We start from the raw sequence: 17,197 nt of genomic DNA on the forward strand, positions 1-17,197 counted from the left end.
ATTTTTTTCTTTTATTTAAAAATCTAATTCTAATTTGAATTGATATCATTTAATAAATTTATAATGTTAAAATTTACATTTAATTTTAAAAGACTAACATGCACTTTTCATATAATTTTAAATGATAAGAATATTTTTTAAATAATTAAAGTTGTTTTATTAAATTAAAAAATAAAAATTTAAATTTGAATCTTTTTTTCTTTAGTAACTAAAAGAAACAGCACGGGAATGTGAATTTGAATTTCATTTTTTTTTACCAAAGATATGAGACTCGAACCCGCAACCTCTTAATTGAGTATCGGGAGACTATGCCATTTGAGCTATTACTCATTGGCGTGAATTTGAATTTCATTAATAGAACCAAATATATTATTTAGTATTAAGTTTAAATATTAAAATGTTCTTTTAAGATTAGATTACTTAAACGAGTTAGAAAGTAAAATTTTAAAATATAAAGAGTTTTTTAATTTAAAGCAGAAGAGATAAAATAAATATAAAGAAAATAATAAAAATTTTAACTGCGAAAAACTAATTTAAAAATATTTAAAAATAAAAATATATAGAGTATTGATTCATTAAATAATTAATGACTTCATAGACGGTCGATTTACCAAACTATTAGAGAGTATTGTAAACATAGTCATATTAAAAACAATACGAGTATATTAATTTTTTAATTTATAATTAACAGTTTTAAATAGTTACTTTTTTTAAATCGAATAAATATAATTAATCATATAAGTATAATAATACGAATACGTTTATTTTTATCAAATTAAATTAAGTTATTAATTAAATTATATTTATTTAAATTTTAATTTAAAAATTTTATAATTTAAAATTTTAAATTATGTAAATGAAACTAGATTAATTAAAAATAAAAATACACCAGTATGATTTAGATCGTACGGTAATAAATTTATGAAATTCTAAAATAAAATAAATCTTAAAAGATAAAATTAAAAAAATTATTATGAAAAACAATAATTTTTTTTTATTTTGTTTCAGTAAAAAAATTTACACTAATAAAACACTAAAATTAAAAAAAAGTTACTTAATAAATAAATAAAGATGAAAGATTAATATTTTATGATTATTTTATATTTTTATTTAAAAGCATAATTTTAAGTTAGTGTTAATTTTTTAAATATTAATTTTTTTAAAAGAATATATTTTTTTGGCATTAATTGTTTAATGATGTTATCAAGGTACAATAAGAGCTCCATTAATTACTCTTTAGAAAACTGTGCCAAATGCATATTATAACACTAATAATGTAAAGGAGTTTTAAAATTCCAAACAATATAAGAGTATTGTAACATCTACCAACTTTCCAAACACAAAATAACTCTTTTAAAAATTGTTATTAATAAAAATCCTTATATTTTAAGTTCCTTTTTCAAAAGAACTTATTTAAAAAATTTAGTCAAACTGACCCTAAGTTCGTTGTGTTTGATTTAGCTTTTGTAGACTGGATTTGAGTTTAATTTAATTATTCTAGAATTGATTTTGATTAAAATTGAGTTTGTTTTAATGTAATTTATATTTGGATATTTTAATTCAAAAATAATTATAATTGATAAAAATATTGTTTGAATAATAATGACTAATGTAAATCTCGCTAAAATTAGCAAATAATTAGTCAATAAATCGAATTTTAATTAGAAAAATTAAAAATGTAGATCTAATATTAAAATAATATAGAGCTCTTCAAAATGAGAATTTTGATACTAATTTCGAAAAATTTGACCTAAAATTAGACTGGATAGACCGAACCGGTTGAACCGGAGCCCAAACTGAGCCTGTAGGTCCAACCGGACCCATTATTTAAAAGTAGCAGAAGCTCCTTCTCCCTCATTCAGCAACAACACCAACGTACAGATTGGGGAGGGGAGAGCTCACCTAAACCCTCATCAACCCTTTGATCCACCATAACTTTTCCGTTCAAGCTCCGATCGCCGCACCGTTTGCGGCAACGCGTCCAGCGCGTCGAGCTCTACATTTCTATTAGATCAATTTCACTGGTAAACCTCAATTTCGTCTCAGATTCTCTTTCCCCTTTCTCTTTGTGAAATTGAACCCTTATAGTGGGATTTTGCCAATTCGGTTTTTAGGTTCAATTTAGCTTACGGAGCTTATCGGGTTTGAGTTCCTATGCGTGTGGATACGGCAAGAATCACCTAAACCTTAATCTAATTTTAATTTTAGTATGTGAAATCTGAATTTGAGATACACATATGTATTAGGTGTGAATTAAGTATATATATATATATATATATATATATATATACGAAATTGAATTGAGGACATTTGGAAGCTTGGTGGTGATTGGAATTAAGATTTTGGTCGGTTCTCAAGCTTGAGGGGTTGTGCATGTGAATTGAGTGGCTGCCTTGGACTAAATAAAGTGATCGGCCAAGGTATGGTTTAAGTTTCGCGTATTTAATATATAATGTTCTGCGAAAATTTAGGCTAGATGACCATAGGATAAGAATGAATGTATGAGGGTGTAAATTGCTTAGTGCCTTGTTGATAACTATGAACCAAGTTGAGTATGGATTTGTTATTTAATATTGAGAATAGAAATTTGAGTGTTAAATGATGATTTAATGATGGTTGATAAATTGAGATTAATGAATGTGTATAGATGATGAATTTTTGAAGGTCTTCATGATATAGTTGTGAAATTATGCATGATAATTATTTAGAATTGAGTTCTGATGGATGATGGAAGGATGTAGAGTTATGTTGTGCCAGTATTGCATATGCTGTAACTAATTTTGTGATGATCAGAATTGCGTGGAACTAAGTCCTGGTTAAACTTCGGAATATTTGGAACTGAACTGGATAATTTGAGATCTTTTCATTAAATATATGATTTATGGTAAAATTTCAAATTGTAGTCGTGGAATCTGATTTTACTGCAGAATTTTTAGAACAGCAGTAACTTGTTGGCTCTGTTGCGAATGTTTCAAAATGAATTTTGAAATAGAACAAATTTTAAATAAATCTTTAGTTCTATTATTTTAACGTCGTAGAATTTCAAAATGATTGGACTTGTGGTTTTAAAGATATGAATTTTTGAAATACGATGCGTTATGCAATAAAAGCCAGGTTCTGTTTTCTTAGGTCAGCAACTTTTGAGAGTTTATAACTTTTGATTATGGATGGATATTCAAGTGCAACTAATTGGAGGTGAAAATTAATTATGTTTAGCATATGTGATTTAAATTTCATGGGTGTCCATGTTTTAATGAGTGAGTTATGAGCCTTGGAAGAGGATATGTCCATTGGCTTTTAAAACAGAATTCTGCAGAAAGTTACTCAACTTCCAAGTTACATAACTCCTTCATTAAAAATGGTTTTAACCTGAAACTAATTGAAAAAGAAACCTGGATATGTTAAGTTGAACCATATTAATTTTGAAGGCTATTAAATTTAATTTATATAAAATTTTAGATATAGTATGCTGCTGCTGTTTTCTGGTTTCTAAGCACTGCAGAGCAGTCAGCGTTTCTCCTCTGTTTCTGAGACTAGTTAAATCAGAAAATTGTGATTTTTAATTTTTTAGAAAGCTTATTCCGAGATGAACATCTGGACATAAAGTTTTCCCAATTCCAAATTCATTTGTTATATTAAAAACAGAAAAGAAAATAGAGTGTCGAAGATGTCTTAATGATAGTCATGGGTCCAAAAAGTCAAAGATTAATCTTCGTGTTATGTGATTAATTTAATGTTAGAATTAGTGCATCGACCCGTGCGATGTACGGGAATGACACAAAAATAATGAAAAAATATTAGATATATCATATATGTTAATTAAAATTAAAAGGCATAAAACAGTATTTAATTAATTTAAATAATAAAAAATTATTAACTAATATATATATATATATATATATATATATATATAATAATTAATTTTTACAATACATAAATTATTTTTTATAATGATCTGATTTACATATTTTTATAATGATAGATAGATTATTAAAAATAAAAAAATATTAAGATCTTATGTTCTTTTTAAATGTATTTTATATTATTCTCAGTCAATTTATTCTTGCTTTTAAGCTCCAAGTATTTAGTTTTAAAATTTATATAACCTGAACTCTATTATTAAATATAAAAAAATTATAGTGATGTAAATTATTTTTTCATTTTTTAAATTTTTAACAATGGAATGATCAATTTATATATAAAAAATATATTTAAAAAATAAGTCTCTTAACTATTATTTAGAATGTAGTATTCAAATCAATTAAAAAAAGAAAAATTCTACATAACTCTACTTTTAGAATTTGTTCAGCTCTTTGATAGTCTTCTAGTGTTCATGTCCTTCATGCACATCTCACCATATTGTTTCTAAAATCGATAACATTAAATGATGCATGGGTATGTTAAGTTTAATAAAAATCAGTTAATATTAAATTATTGCTAGAATAACTAATTAAATATAGATTTTTTATTTTAAATTAAATCGTAAGAATAAAATGATTTAATTTTATTTTTAAGAAAATTATAAAAACATATAAATCAAGATTAAGATTATCGTTTAATTATAATAAATACATGATAGAAAAATTGTAAACTAAAGTGAATAAATATCCAAAAATAATTTCTACAAAAAAGTAACAAATTTATAGAAGAATATAAATATCTAAAATTATATATTAAATAAAATTTAAAATTATACATAACCAACTAAATTTATCTACAAACAACATTTATGATTGTATTTTTTGCCTTGAATTTTTTTTTTTTGGTGACATCTTTTGCCTTGAATGATTATTCTAAACTAATACCCTTAATCTTGATTTTGATTTTTACTTTTGAAAGAGCAACATAAAGTTGTCCTTGTAAAAATATACTTGGACAAATATAGACCCATATGTTTAACCCCTAAAGCTTGTTAATAGTCATTGTCTCATAGATAATAACACACACCGTCAGGAAGGAAGAGCCATTTTCTACTATTAAGATCACCTAATATTGTAATGGCACTGTCACCAACTTCATATACTACATAATACCACAAAAGTAATGTAAAATTATAAATATACACTAATAGAGCAGCAGTCAAAATAATAAGGATAATAAAAATAATATAATTATGGACATTTAAAAGAGCACAGAATATTATATATTATATAAGCAAGTTTTTTGAAAACTTCATAACTTAATCATTTAAGAAATATGAATAGCTATTTTTTTTAGAAAACAGGATGCACATTACACGCAATGTAAAATAGTTGATCTCTAAACTCTCATTATGGAGAATAATAGGTTCACATAAATGAAAGAGTCTAAGAAAGAACTATCTTAATTCAATAGGAACAGATGCTTTCAAAAGAAAAATTAAAAAAATGATTTAAATGCATATATTTGCCAAACATAAATTTTTTAAGATAAGAGACAATTCACTATCTCAACAAAAATTAGTTGGAAAAGATATAGCTTATGTAGTTAGAGCGTGAATATACAATAATAAAAGCTAAAGCAACAAAAAATAAAAAGCTTCATGATTTTTTTAAAAAAAAATTAAATAAATATGCACTCCAAACTATAAATATTTAAACTTTGCACCAGCCAGATCCACCTCATCCAACTAAAATATAACAATTGAAAGAAGAATATCAAATACTAATGTTGCGAAGCAATTGATACATACCATTAATATAAAAGGAAACCAATTGGAGAATAAAGTGTACAAAATCCATTATCAGGTGTCAGAAATTCACAATTATGATTTCAACTATAGAATAAATTGATAAATGACTTAGTGGATAAAAAAATATATGGGAGAGAGAGTTTAATTTTTCTGAATCTAAAGTCATTAGGAATTATGGTGCAGAATTTTCTGTAATAAATAAAGAACTCAATTAAACAATGGCAACCCAATATTTTAAAGCAAAATTATATCCCTCAAAAAAAAAAAATTAAGTCATAATATATAGGCAAATAAGTACCCAACTCTTTAAAAAGCAAGTAAGCAGGAGAAGGCACATCAATGAAAAAAAAAAGCATTGAACACTAAGTACAAAGAAAAAAAAAGAGCATAGAACATTAAGTACAACGAAGTATTGAATCTTCTTAATCACGTAATTGCTCAAGGAATTTTCTATCAAATTTATCAGTCACATAAGCAAGTTTTTTGAGTACTTCATAGCCTTAAATCATTTAAGAAATATAAATAGTTATTTTTCTAGAAAATAGGATGCACAATGCACGCAATACAAAATAGTTGATCTCTAAACTCTCATCATGTAGAATAATAGATTCTCATAAATGAAAGAGTCTAAGAAAGAACTATCTTAATTCTATAGAAACAGAGGCTTTCGAAAAAAAATTGTAAAAATAGTTTAAATGCATATATTTGCCAAACATATAAATTTTTCAAGATAAAGAGACAAATTCACCATCTCAACAAATCATAAATATTCACTCCAAACCATAAATATTCAAACTTTGTGCCAGTCAAATCCACCTCATCGAACTAAAACATAACCACTGAAAGAAGAATATCAAATACTAATGTTGCGAAGCAATTAATACATACCATTAATCTAAAAAGGAAACAAACCAGAACAAACTCACCCACAAATAAAATAGTGGCCCCATTTGTGATTCTTCAAATTTTATTAATAAACTGAATGGTAATGGATCTGTTAATTTATTAATAAGTTCAAGTATGTCCTGTTTCATGCATCTGCTCTCAAGTGAGGAAAAAGAAACTAAAGACAGTCAAATTCTGTGTTTTATTTGTTCTTCGTTCTGTTTTCTTTTCCTCTTTAAAAAGTAGAATCTTACTTATATATGAATGAGATATCAAAAGATTTTCTTCATGCACACTAAAGAAAGCAAATTTTCTTCTTTTTTTTCCTTGATAATCTAGAATGATCTACGGTTCCTTCATGAGGACATTTAAAGTCTTGGTATCATGCTTACTAACCAAATCAGATATAAAATATTTAGACAGGCATAATTAAAATGAATAATTAATTATAACAATAGAACATACACAAAGTGACACTGATAAATCACTATTTCATGGTTTATCTTGTGCTCAATTGAGTGATTTTTATCAACTCTTTGCCCACTTATTCATACTATTCGCATGTTTTACGTTTTTCTTCCCGATTTTGTGCTATGATTGAGAACATGCTTCTTTGGCCTTTAAATTACTAACTTTAATCCTCTCTTATTATTATTCGATGCCGTGATATGTGTGTTAAGTGATTTCAGAGATTACAGGGCAGGAATGGCTCAGAGGATGGAAAGAAAGCATGCAAAAGTGGAAGGAATACAAGAAGTTGAAGAAATTGCTAAGCTGTCCAGCCTGACCTCTTCGCACTCAAACAGTCATAACTTGAGCTACAGAGATCCAAATGAGATGGTTCTAGTTGAGTTGGAAAGCTAATGTCCGGGGCTTCACAACGATATATAATTTGCCATAGCTACCTCGAAGTCAGGCGACACAAACGCGTGGATCACGCTGACGCATGACCTGGCAGAAACGCAATCCACGCAAACGCATGGACGACGCTTCCGCGTCACTTTCCCGCGACCTTTATGTACCAAAATACGCTGGGGGCGATTTTTGGGCTGTTTTTGACCCAGTTTTTTGTCCCATAAAACACAGATTAGAGGGTATAAAGTGAGGGAATGCATCCATTCATGAAGAGGTCTTCCATTATTCACTTTTCATAATTTAGATGTAGTTTTTAGAGAGAGAGGTTCTCTCCTCTCTCTTAGGTTTTAGGATTATGATTTCTCTTACTTTTAGGATTTCATCTTTCTCAATTTCCAGGTTTAATGTTCTTTTTATTTATTTTCTCAAATTGGTTTATGAACTCTTATTGTTTAGATTGGTTTTCTATTTAATATATTTTGAGGTATTTCAGATTTGACTTTGTTTTGCTTTATTTATATGGATACTTTTAATTTAATTTAGATATTTTCTTTCTTTTGGCTTTGGTTAAGTAATTGGTAACACTTGAGTTGTCAAACTCAGCAGTGATTGAAATTGGCAGATTACTAATTGATTTGGATCGCTCTAAAGCTAGTCTTCCCACAGGGATTGACTTGGACTTGAGGATCAAGCTAATTAGTCTACTTGACTTAACTAAGTGGGATTAAAACCCAATTCTTATCACATCTGATAAGGATAACTGGGATAGAAATTCTAATTCTCATACCTTGCCAAGAGTTTTATTATTATTAATTTATTTTTCCTGTCATTTAAATTACCTGTTCCTTATTTTAAAAAAACCTCCAATTTACAAAACTCATAACCAATAATAAGAACACCTCCCTGCAATTTCTTGAGAAGACGACCCGAGGTTTAAATACTTCGGTTATCAATTTATTTAGGGGTTTGTTACTTGTGACAACCAAAACGTTTATACGAAAGGGATTCCTTGCCGGTTTAGAAGCTATACTTGCAATGAGGATTTATTTTGTGAAAATTATAGACCGCGCAGGAATTTCGTTCGTCAAAATGGCGCCGTTGCCGGGGAATTGCAAACGTGTGCCTTATTATTGGTCATTGTAAATATTTTTCTTTTGCTTGTTTATTTGTTTCTTTTTATTTTTCTTTTTAATTTTTATTAGCTACTATGAGTTCTCACCCCTATCGCTTTGAGTTTGGTTCCAATATTGTTGCAAGGAATGGAAATTATAACAGGAACGTGCATCAAGGTCAAAACAATCAGAGATGGAAGGAGCCACGAGGATCTGATCAACCCTTTTGGCAACAACACCTTCCACAGTACCACAGACAAAGACCATCCCACAATGCATGCCAAGACAATAGTTATGGTGGACCTTTTCGTGACAACCAACCTCCACCAAATTACTATGGTCAAGAGCCATTCCAGGGAGCGTATCAAGATGATGGATATGGTGGATCCCCTTGTAGTTACCAACAAGGCCCACCACATGATTATGAACCGCCTCCTCAACATACCTTTGGACCACCATACTCACAAGCCCCCTCCTACCAAACACCATCACATGATTCTAACCCTTATCCACTATACCAACCACCCTATGAGCCATATGAGCCACACATAGATCCACCCAAATTCCAACCCAATTACTCCCCAGAACCACCACCTCAATATTCACCATCTCCATATCCTTATTAAAAAAAAACCACCTCCGTATTATGAGCCCTCTCTCCCAACCAATGAACCCTCATATCCACTCCAATCTCCAATGGATGACACCCTTCGTGTTCTTCTTCAAGGGTAAGCGAAGATGCAAAGGGATGTACTGGAACTCGCGACTGCCTTAACCAAGGTAGTAAATAAATTAGCTTCCCAATATCTGAGCACTCAAAGTACTCCCATGGCTACATGTGGAGAATCAAAAGAAGAGCGTAGCATAAAGGAGACACTAGAAACTTCAGTGGATAATGAGGAACATGGCTTTGTATTGAAACAAGTGGAGGGAGCCATAATAGTTGCAGAGGAAGAAGTGGTTGAAGATTTAGGAGATGCTGAACCTCCATGGGAATCTAAGATTGTAGAGTATCCCTCCAATAAGATTGAAATTAATGTCAAGAAGGCCAGTGCACAACCTCCATGGCATATTCCTTATGAAGACTTGGATGGGATAGATCAAGAAGTAAGATCCCTTGGTGATGAGAATCATGCATCAAGTCCTCCTGGTGATAAATCTACATCCGTAAACGAACCCCTTGAGTATGAAGACTCTTCTCTTATTGAGTCCACAATTGATGTGGAAGTAGAAGTCCTTCAAAAAGGATGGACGGGAGTTGAGTACGCTTTGTCAAGAACGTTGGAGAATTCTCCACCTATGTTGTCGTCTACTCCTTCACTTGAGTGGGTAAAACTTATCTCTGCTCGTTTTCATATCCCACTTGAGTACGGTATTCTTGAAACGGACGGCCAACTCAGGAAGCTTTTGTGGCATGAAGCATAAGAGGAGACTGTTTAGTGGTTGGAGTTGCAAATTCAGGCTCATCAAGGTTGATATTTCAAGAGTTAGATATAAGGACCCGACTGGTGATAATTTGGTTAGATCTAAAAGAAGAGTTTAGTACTCCGTAAAGAATTCAGATTACTTACCACCCGGATGGATTCATGATGATCAACTTGAAGACGGGTGTAGAAACAAGATTTGGGATCCCGGAATACATGAGGATCAAATTTGGGAGCTCAAAGCTTGTGAAAAACTCCATCAAAGCTTGGGAACTTTACTTGGAATAGATAGAGCTTTATGAAAATCCAAGCATTGGTGGAAGTTTCAGGATGCGTTCAAGCACAAGCCGCCATGACAAGGAGCTCACCAAATGTCCAACTTAAGGACTTTAACTAAAAGTGCTACATGGGAGACAACCCACCATGTTATGATCGCTCCTTTTCCAATTATAATTTTATTTAGTTTTGTTTGTTTTTGGATTTTATTTTATTTCATTGAACCTGAAATAATTCATAACATCTGCATACTGCATTCTGTATTTTGCATAAAAAAAAATCGCACGCGACGCGTAAGCGTCCCTGACGCGTCCGCGTCCCTGACGCGTCCGCGTCACAGGTGCATTAGGAAGAAAAGAAAAGTGAACATAGAGTCACGCGAAAGCATGGCTGGAGGCGTGCCTTAGGCACAAATATGATCACGCGACCGCATCGCTGACGCATCCGCGTCGTTTGCGAAATAGCCTCCCCACGCGTCCGCGTCACCCACGCTAACGCGTGGCCCTGTAAAATCGACGTAAAGAAGTGTATGGCAGAGAGTTATGATGGAGCTGGGCTGGAATGATGCTAGAAGCACCAGTTCTATCACGCGAACGCGTGCTCCACGCATCTGCGTCGTTTTTAAAATATGGCCATTCACGCGATCGCGTCAACCACGCTACCGTGTCACCCATATTTTTGGCAAAATGCATTTCAAACAGAGAGTTGCGCGACCGCGAGGCTGCCCTCGCGCTAATGGCACCAATCACTCCACGCGAACGCGTGACCCACGCGTCCGTCTCACTCATAGAAGTGCTATCCGCGCGAACGCGTGTTACACGCTTGCGTCGCCTGTGCCGCACAACTTATCCAGATCAGCGCCAATTATCTTATCTTTTCTTTTCTAATCCTAATTTCTTCTATCTTTTCTTCTTTCTTCTTCCTTTTCTTACTTTCTTCTTCTTCATCTCTTCAACTTCTCATCCCTTTTCACTTCCATTCTATTTCATTTAACTTATTTACATACTTTCATTCATTGCATTATTTTCCTTGGTGTTAGAAATTTATTTGGGTCATTATTTTCTATATTTTTGTGGATTATTAAAGAAATTGTTTGACAATTATATATTGCCTTTTAAAGGGTTGCTTGCATGTTCAATTTAATACTTTCAATAGCTTATTTACCATGCTTGCTATGTGTTTGTGAAAAAGCCCGTATGGCATTGTGCACTATTTTTCGATTTCTTTCTATCTACTACTCTAAATGTTTGTTTTTCACAAAACCCTTTTTATATTTTATTACTTAAATATAATTATTATTACAAACATGTTGTTAGTTTGAAAGACTTGATAATCTAACTTGGACATTGAATGTTTGATCTATGCTACTCATGCCTTTGCCAGCATGCCAATAAACATCTTGCATTTAATTGTCATTACATGCACTTGCTATATTTCCATTGATGAACTTTTCACATGTAGTTATGACCATGTGTTAACGTCATTCTTTTTTATTGTGCATTGATTACCACCTTTCCCGCTCTCTTCCTTGCTCTAACCCTTAGCTTTAAAAGTTACTTTCTTTTTCCCTTTTCAGGATGGCCACCAAGAAGGGTAAAGAGAAAGCTACTCCCAAATCCGGCAAGGAAAGGAACAAAAAGAGCCCCAACTGAGGAACCACAACCCCATCCACTTGCACATCTTAGCATGCACCGAGGACGGTGCAATCTTTAAGTGTGGGGAGGTCGATACCGACTTCCAGGGGTTAGTTACCTTCTTTTCAACACCAATACTCTATTTTCTTTATTTGTTCATTATTGCATTTGCATATATGATTGTATATTTGTTTGATTTTATGCATTTAGTTACTACTTGGTTGAAGTAATATTTTCTTTTTCAAGAAATTTTTATAGTATTTCACTAATTTAAATTGAAAAAAATTTGTGTTAAACTTGTTTGGAAGTTGTATTTGGAACATGAATTATAGCTAAGAACACACAACCTGTGAGATTTCGAGCTTATTTATATGGTTACATTATTTAACCATAAATATTTTATTCTTGTGTATTTCCTTCTCTATAATTGTAATCTTTACTTTGTTCCACTCTATATGTCCATTATTTAGTGTATTTACATGCTTGCATATGATTGAGGCCATTACTTATTTTCACTCACTTATCCCAAATAAGCCTACCCTTTTATGTCACCCTTGTTAGCCACTTTGAGCTTTTTAACCCCCATCTATTCCATAACCACATTACTAGCCTTAAGCAGAAAAACAAAATAAAAATTTCAAGTTGAATCCTTGGTTAGCTTAAGATAGATATTGTGTATAATTTAAGTATGGGGAATTTTATGGGAACATGGGATGATAGAAAAAAAAAGGGGGAATTAAATTGAATAAGTTATTTGAAAATTTAGGAAGCATGCTCATGTGAAATCAAAATAATTAAATTACCATGTGCACTGAAAAAAATTTATTAAGTAATTAAATAAGGAGATACAAAAAAAAATATATATATATATATATATGAATTACCCCAAATACAAAATAAAAAGGATCAATGCACATGGGACAAAATTCAAAAATAAGTTTGATACATGAGCATGTAATACAAAAGTGGAAAAAATTTGGGTAGCTAGGTAAAGCATTTTAATTTATATATAGTATGTATATGTTAGGTGAGATTTTAGACTAATCAAGGATTCACTTTGTTAGCTCACTTAGCCTTATATATATATATATATATATATATATATATATATATATATATATATATATATATATATATATATATATATATATATATATATATCCTTACATTTACCTCAGCCCCATTACAACCCTGAAAAGACCTCATGATGTTTGTATTGGTATACTAAATATTTGTTGATTGGTTAGATGAAGAACAAGGTTGAGAGAGCATGACTAGGGAAGAGTAGAGTGATTGACCCTAGATACTTGAGAGTTAGAGTGATATACACTACCAGTAAGGGTTCAGTGCTTAATTCTATGTTCCCTGCTTTCATGAGCTATCTTCTTACAAGTTTACTTATCTTTTATGGTATAATTTGAATTAGTGGAATTTGATTCACATTTGTCTTGGAGGACTTATTTACTTTTAACCAAGTAGGTAGAAACATTTTGCATGTAGTTGCATTCACATAGATAGGTTGCATTGCATGCTCTCTATCATTCCTCTTCACTTCTTTCTAGCTTCTTTTGAACTTAGCATGAGAACATGCTAATGTTTAAGTCTGGGGAGGTTGATAAACCACTATTTCAGGTTTATCTTGTGCTCAATTGAGTAGTTTTTATCAACTCTTTATCCACTTATTCATACTGTTTGCATGTTTTACATTTTCCTTCCCGATTTTGTACTATGATTGAGAACATGCTTATTTGGCCTTTAAATTACTAACTTTAATCCTCTCTTATTATCATTCGATGTCGTGATATATGTGTTAAGTGATTTCAGAGATTACAGGGCAGGAATGGCTCAGAGGATGGAAAGAAAGCATGCAAAAGTGGAAGGAATACAAGAAGTTGAAGAAATTGCTAAGCTGTCCAGCCTGACCTCTTTGCACTCAAATGGTCATAACTTGAGCAACAGAGGTCCAAATGAGATGGTTTCAGTTGCGTTGGAAAGCTAACGTCTGGGGCTTCGCAATGATATATAATTTGCCATAACTGCCTCGAATCCAGGTGATGCAAACGCTTAGACGACGCTTCTGCATCACTTTTTCACGACCTGTATGTACCAGAATACGCTAGGGGCGATTTCTGGGCTATTTTTGACCCAGTTTTCGGCCCAGAAAATACAAATTAGAGGCTATAAAGTGAAAAAATATATCTATTCATGAAGAGGTCTTCCATTATTCACTTTTCATGATTTAGATGTAGTTTTTAGAGAGAGAGATTATCTCCTCTCTCTTAGGTTTTAGGATTAGGATTTTTCTTACTTTTAGGATTTCATTTTTCTCAATTTTCAGGTTTAATGTTCTTTTTATTTATTTTCTCAAATTGGTTTATGAACTCTTATTATTTAGATTAGTTTTCTATTTAATATATTTTGAGGTATTTCAGATTTGACTTTATTTTGCTTTATTTATATGGATACTTTTAATTTAATTTAGATATTTTCTTCCTTTTGGCTTTGGTTAAGTAATTGGTAACACTTGAGTTGTCAAACTCAGTACTCAGTAGTGATTGAAATTGGCAGATTACTAATTGATTTGGATCGCTCTAAAGCTAGTCTTCCCACAAGGATTGACTTGGACTTGAGGATCAAGCTAATTAGTCCACTTGACTTAACTAAGTGGGATTAAAACCCAATTCTCATCACATCTGATAAGGATAACTGGGATAGAAATTCTAATTCTCATACCTTGCCAAGAGTTTTATTATTATTAATTTATTTTTCCTGTCATTTAAATTACATGTTCCTTATTTTAAAAAAATCCCCAATTTACAAATTTAAAACTCATAACCAATAATAAGAACACCTCCCTGCAATTCCTTGAGAAGACGATCCGAGGTTTAAATACTTAGGTTATCAATTTATTTAGGGGTTTGTTACTTGTGACAACCAAAACATTTGTACGAAAGGGATTCCTTGCCGATTTAGAAGCTATACTTGCAACGAGAATTTATTTTGTGAAAATTCTAGACCGCACAGGAATTTCGTTCGTCAGACACCACTAAGAAATCTTATGAAAACTTACTTGTTTATTCAAATTAATGCAGATATAGGTTTAATGTTCATTCTCATCAATCCTTGTGAATGCAGAAAGGAACTTATCAACACCATTAAATTTACTATTAAGCGATGTGCTCAAAATACTTCACATCAAAATAGAACCCAATCTCATACTAATGCCTAAGAAAAAGATAACAAAAGAAAAATGGAGTTTCAAAATGAGGAGTGTTAAGAATCTTAGTCTATAATATATTGGAAAAATAAGATTATAGTGAAGTTATATGAAATGAAAATCAAGATTTTAAAATATGCTTAAAAAATATATTGAAAAATATAATAGTAATGTCACTCTCAAATTAAAACAACATAAAACTACTATTAAAAAAATAAAAATAGAAAATAAACGCAATAATCCATCAATCAAATGCCAACTCTAAAAAGAAAGGAAGAAGACCGAAACAAAAGGAATTGCAACAAAGAAAGCAATAGAGTAAGGGATGCATAAAACTGTATATATTCACCTGTTATTAATAAAGAAAGCAGTAGAATCAGGGATTGTAAGAAGTTAGAGTACTACAAATCTAAATGGGAGCTTGGAGATCCCATAAATTTGGCTGTTGCAAGAAAATGTGCCAGATCCTGGACTCCAAGAGTTCCACCTTCTTTTTTGCCTAGAAAAAAAATTAAAGAAAGAAGCTAAAAGTCTTAGCATGAAAAGCATGAAGATACATATTTATCACCTTGACCACCTTCTTTTAGAGAGGAACCAATAATGAGTGTTATTTATGTAAGAATATCAATGAAATAAGATTATTTATTATTTATTATAATTTTTTTATAATTAGTCGTCACTTAATAGTTAATAGTAAATTCTCAATATTTATGTATATGATAGTATAGTAAAACAGAACAACAGAACAACCATAAGCAATATTAGAAACAATAAATAATATAAAATCAATAGAAAGGTAGTTAAAGAACATATCTTTAAAAAATAAATAGATAAATGTCTGAATTATATGTATATTATAGCAGCAGCCATCCACAAAATGGAAAGATGATGGTTCCATTGCTCTTTAGCAATTTGAAAGAAGAAACTGGTGGTTTATTCTTGGTAACTTAAGGTAAAGCTTCTTGATCATAGCTTGAATCCTGCTGAAATACCTAAATGACAAAAGAACAAACCAAAAAAATACCGAATAAACCAACAAAAATCCCATAAGTAAATGACAACTATCAATAGATTAATTGGGAAAATGAATTACCACTTATTTGTGATTTCTTCTAATAGTTTTCTTAGTGAAATTCTTCACACACATGGATCTTGTCTTCATATTGCACTATCGAGAAGCCTTTGTAGCTTTGCTATCTGGTAACGTGCCCATTTCTATTGTTAGTAAGTTCTGGTTGTTAGAAATCAGATCTCAAATAATTTTAGTAAAATCAACATATCAAAAAGGAACTATAAATGAAACATTAAGCAAAAATATCTACCAAAATTCATAGAGAACCATGACCTCCACTATATGTGTGCTTGTACATCATGGGGTGAACCTGAAAAAAGAAAATAATACACAATAAGAACATTTAAAAGAGAAAAACTGCAGAATTCAAACCCACCAATAATCGCTATTGCTAACACATGACTCACACGACACTAAATGAGAAACCTCTTGTCTAGTAGATCCAATCATTTCAAAGGATTCTAAATCCCAAAATTTTAATGTACTGTCTACTGACCCTATAATACAATTTATGATATTCAAAAGCTTAAGAATAAACATTGAGCCTTTCAATCTTTTAGCCATCAAGTCACAATTAAGTTAACCAAAATTAGAGAAAAAAAATATATGTATAAATGCCAAGTCCACACAAATACATATTATGCTTAGTATGAAAAAGTTAATTTGCGAGTAGTCCATATATTTGCACTTTCTACGTTGGTGATATATTTTGGGGGCTGCATTGAAATAAAAAAATAAATTAGCTTCTTATTTAATTAGATCCTTATATAGAGAAGAGAATTTGCTATATCTAATAAAATATTTAGATAGTACATGTACTAAGATTGACATTAGTAAAATAATTAAAAAGTGAATTGAAATTTACACCTTGAATTATGTACTTTTGCTGGTAGTAGATTTAGATACTGAAGGCACCCAGAGAAAGTTTTCCTAAAAGAAAAAGAATGAACTAAAATAAGAAAACATACTCAAATGAATTTAAGTCTTCATCTCTATTATCATTAATACTACATAAATTGATGTTCAATGCTTGGTTAATATATAAGTTGAC

At 30.9% G+C, this 17,197-nt stretch overlaps 1 long non-coding RNA gene across 1 annotated transcript; it reads left to right on the forward strand.

Annotated features, from left to right (window-relative positions):
• Positions 1–1,871: 1,871 nt before the first annotated feature.
• Positions 1,872–7,907, forward strand: LOC140179907 (uncharacterized). The gene is made up of 2 exons (XR_011873936.1): positions 1,872–2,024; positions 2,115–7,907. It is a non-coding gene; the product is annotated as an uncharacterized lncRNA (long non-coding RNA).
• The last annotated feature ends 9,290 nt before the right edge of the window (positions 7,908–17,197 follow it).

This window comes from Arachis hypogaea, chromosome 16 (assembly GCF_003086295.3).
Source record: "Arachis hypogaea cultivar Tifrunner chromosome 16, arahy.Tifrunner.gnm2.J5K5, whole genome shotgun sequence".
Taxonomy (NCBI): domain Eukaryota; kingdom Viridiplantae; phylum Streptophyta; class Magnoliopsida; order Fabales; family Fabaceae; genus Arachis; species Arachis hypogaea.